Source organism: Phycodurus eques, chromosome 4 (genome assembly GCF_024500275.1).
Source record: "Phycodurus eques isolate BA_2022a chromosome 4, UOR_Pequ_1.1, whole genome shotgun sequence".
Taxonomy (NCBI): Eukaryota; Metazoa; Chordata; class Actinopteri; order Syngnathiformes; family Syngnathidae; genus Phycodurus; species Phycodurus eques.
Window position 1 is genome coordinate 30,662,467 of NC_084528.1, and position 4,796 is coordinate 30,667,262.

Below are 4,796 nucleotides of genomic sequence, written 5' to 3' on the forward strand. Positions count from 1 at the left end.
TACGAATGTGAATGTAACATAAACAGGAGGCTATTGTCTTGAAAATCCCTGTTCTACAAAGCAAACCCAAATATATGACATTTACATTATTAATGATTGATCATATTTCACCCATCCATTTTATACATCGCTTACCTAGTTCAGGGTCACGGGGGAGCTGGAGCTGACTAGAGGCCAAAGGCAGACGGCACACCGGACTGCTCGCCAGCGCACAAATACGAACTTTCACAGTCACATTCACAGGGTCACTCAGTGAGAATTGAAACCGCTGCCTGCACACAAGTCAGGTGAGTGTACCGTTACACCGCAAGTGTCTGAATGATCATATGATTAAATTTTTTTTAAATGTGCAATTTGTGTGAAAAAAAAATTTTATTTGACTAACCAGCTTTTTATTGGACAGTGAAAATATGCCATGATATGTCATAGAGTACAGTAACAGAGGAATTACCATATATCTGCTTATTTTATAATGTATAAAGTGTTGCCTTGAGATACGATAATTTCATTTGTTTGTTCAGTCATCGTATCTCAAATCATCGTCCTCCATTGAAATGAATGAAAATGCAATGAATCCATTCCACCATCCTGCAAAAAAAAAAAAAAATTGGAATGTGGTTTTTAATAAAGAAAATAGTGCTCTATAATATTCTGCTCTGCAAAAAGGCATAATAATAGAATAATAATAATAATAATGTAATAATGTAGAATGTCAAGTTACAAAAATATATATTAATAACATCATTAAATAGAATGTCAAGAATTAAACGGTTTGTGCATCGCGATTAATTCATTGCGGCCCCCTCTGGTGTGCGTGACCAGAAGCAGGTTCAATAATATTCAAGACAAAATGTATTTGTTTTATTCCAACCAACAACAAAATTACAAACATCATTTTGACATGAATTAAATTTGATGGTTGAACAAAACAAAACAAAACAAAAAACCAAAACAAAACATGACCCCTGTCAAGAATCCAAAACAAATGTATCAGGACAGGGTTAAAAATATATTTTTTTCAACTTTAAACAAAAAGAACTATACTGAAGAAGTATGAATGTATTGAAGATGGATGGATGGGTAATTATTGCATACGGCACTGTACAAATCTGGCTTTGAAATTAAACTGCAACTAATAAGAGTATGGCGGCACGGTGGACGACTGGTTAGAGCGTCTGTCTCACAGTTCTGAGGACCCGGGTTCAATCCCCGGCCCTGACTGTGTGGAGTTTGCATGTTCTCCCCGTGCCTGCGTGGGTTTTCTCCGGGCACTCCGGTTTCCTCCCACATCCCAAAAACATGCCTAAATTGGAGACTCTAAATTGCCCATAGGTGTGACTGTGAGTGCGAATGGTTGTCTGTTTGTATGTGCCCTGCGATTGGCTGGCAACCATTTCAGGGTGTACCCCGCCTCCTGCCCGATGACAGCTGGGATAGGCTGCAGCACGCCTGCGACCCGAGTGAGGATAAGCGGCTCAGAAAATGGATGGATGGATAATAAGAGTTTAACTATATTCCGTACAGACTTTTCAATGGAATTTACAATCAGCATCAACAACACAACTGTACAACTCAAGTGGGGCAGTACAATGTGAATGGATGGATGAAATTGTGATGGTGCAGTTGAAAATGGTTATGATAAAAATACTGATTGAAAGCAGAAGCAATAAGCAGAATGTTTTCACTCTTCATTTAACAGGCGAACGTACGTGTACACCATTTTCAAGAAACATCATATATCAATGTACTCTATTATTGGACTTGCACAAAGTGAATTCAGTATGCACACCACAAGACTACATTTTGGCTTCTCCGCCTGCCTTGCTACAGTGCTTGTTGGAATTGTGTTACATATTTCCCTTGTGCTTTAGCTCTGTTTCATATTTCTGGGGGGGGAAAAAATCCCCACTGGAAGGAGAGTATTTCTTGATGGCCGAACCGTGTAGATTTGTTGCACAGTAAAATAGCAGAGCAAAAATCACAGCCTCGATGACAAGAGGAAAATTAAATTCACAGCTGCAAAATAAAACAAAAAACAAATATATTATATAATATATTTTCGCAAACTTTGCCCAACTTAAATAGCTATTAAAACAGCTTACCCTTATATACTTTATAATATTACTGATGTATTAAACGTGGTTGTGTCCCATTCTACAATGAGAAAGCAATAAATGAATAATAACAAAAAGAAAATAAAACTCTCGAGATGAACAAATATGAACATAATCTGATTGAAACTTTAGCTATCACGGGTTGAAGTGTTGTTTATAGTATTATTGTACTGTGTTTTTTCATCTTTTGGATTGGCACTCCTATATATTATTTGTTAATATAATTGTGGGGAAATGTAGTTTTTCCTCTACTGCCTTGTTAGGGTTCTTAAATCTATGTAAAACATTTTTTTGCACACCAATTTTACATAAGCAAAGTGTAAAGTGTAAACTAATACATTACATTCTATACTTAGAGGAATTAGTAAAAAATGTAGACATTTTTTTTAGACAGCTATTCTATTTCCTAATAATTCATATTACTGAGTACTTGAATTTTAAAGAAAGAAATGGCAATTTCCTAATGTATAATGCACATAGATTCCCAATCTTTTGTCTTACTTCATCATTATTTTCCTTTCTGAAAAAGCACAATACCCATTGGTGTGTTCAATGATTCTGGCTGAGGGCAATATATTTTAATGATGAGCTGATTCTGTGAGTGCTTTGCCAGCCCGAGTAGCGATGCCTATTGCACATGTCAGGGTCGAGGCCTCGATGCAATCTGAGGCTCATTACATCTGGTGAGGCCAAGAGCAGAAACAGAACACAACTTCTCCTTCCAGCGCTGAATTACTTTGCCACCATTGGCCACCCTTCCGCTCATTCAACGTATCTCTCCTTGTCTCAGCTGCTTCACTATTTGTCTTTGATCTCGCTCCTTCCCGGCTTATCCGTTGCCTTCGTCTCCCTCAATTTCGACATCTTGTTCTCCCCCATCTGCTTCCTTACACTATTTATTTCTTGGTCCATGATTTTAGAGCTCTTCTTCCCCCTCTTCCTGTTTCCTCCCTCCATTTTTGTTCCGTCTCAACACTTCTCTCGAGACCAAACTGATGGGTTTGGAGTTTTATTGAGTTTGCTTGTGGTACTGGCAAGGCTTATTTACCAATAAGGTCATGATGAGGTCCATCAAATCAAACAGCGAATCCTCAAATCCCCACTAAACCACTGCTTGTCTCTGCAATGTCCCCACATTTTATTAGTACAGTAAATGTTTCCTAGATGCCTGGAAGATGGGCAATGATACAAGTTGAGATGCAAGGACTGTATTGACCTGCATTTTCCATGCTGAAAACACTGAGCAAAAGCACTGTAAAGTGTAGACAATGGATCGCTCAAATTGTTCATCCTTTTCATATTCCTTAAAAATACTTCAATACACTTTTCAAACATGGGTTATAAAGCATGTTACGGATGCTAAGTTTTAGCTTTTGTTTTGCTTTGTTTTACTCTGCTTTCCGCAGCTTAGTCGGCATTGCAAATGAGAATCTGTTCTCAATTGCCTTACCTTAGTAAATCAAGATGAAATGCATACAAACAAATACAAGTCAAAATATATGCAGTACACTATGTGCCACATACAACAGATTAATTTAATTGAAAACAGCTGACCGTGGAGGACTCTGAGGGGTTTCAAAAGCGTTTTTGGTCAGAAGACTTTCTCTTATATTTATTGAAGAATGTTGCTCATGTCACTCTCATAATTTGGTTGGCATAGTTTTAAGTACGGCGGCACGGTGGCCGACTGGTTAGAGCGTCAACCTCACAGTTCTGAGGACCCGGGTTCAATCCCAGGCCCCGCATGTGTGGAGTTTGCATGTTCTCCCCGTGTCTGCGTGGGTTTTCTCCGGGCACTCCGGTTTCCTCCCACATCCCAAAAACATGCATTAATTGGAGACTCTAAATTGCCCGTAGGCATGACTATGAGTGCGAATGGTTGTTTGTTTGTTTGTTTGTATGTGCCCTGCGATTGGCTGGCAACCAGTTCAGGGTGCACCCCGCCTCCTGCCCGATGACAGCTGGGATTGGCTCCAGCACGCCCGCGACCCTAGTGAGGAAAAGCGGCTCAGAAAATGGATGGATGGATGGATAGTTTTAAGTACGAGAAATGTGGCCATCGGAGATCTGACAAAAAAAAAAAAAAAGACCAAATCCTATGGGCTGTAATTTTGCACAGCAAAATACAGACTAAATACATCAATGCAAAAATATATTTACATCAATGCATTTAACACAACCAGATAGCTTAACCATTGGGCTTGTTATCATTCTAAAGACTGAAAGGCAGTTCAATTGGTCTCAGGATAAAAATGTACACAATTTTTTTATATTTCTAGGAAGATGAATGGAGGCTTCCCCAGAGTCCAACACACACACACACACACACATATATATATATATATATATATATATATATATATATATATATATATATATATATATATATATATATATTTGTTTTTAAAACATTGATTTTCCCACACAACTATTTATAGAAAAGTTTTCTTTATGTGAGATATACAAAAATGTAGGATTATGTTAAACGGTGAAACTTTTCTTGACTCCTTGGGCTATGTAGAGATAATTCGTCCTTTACGGGGATTTGCGTCTGTCAAACACGAGTGACATGTTATGTTAGAACAGCATTTGTGGGAGGAATTTATTCGGCTGTAACTGAGCCATTCCTTTGCTCAGCCTTTTTTTCTCATTTGACATAATATAAAAGCTTTAGAGTGAAAC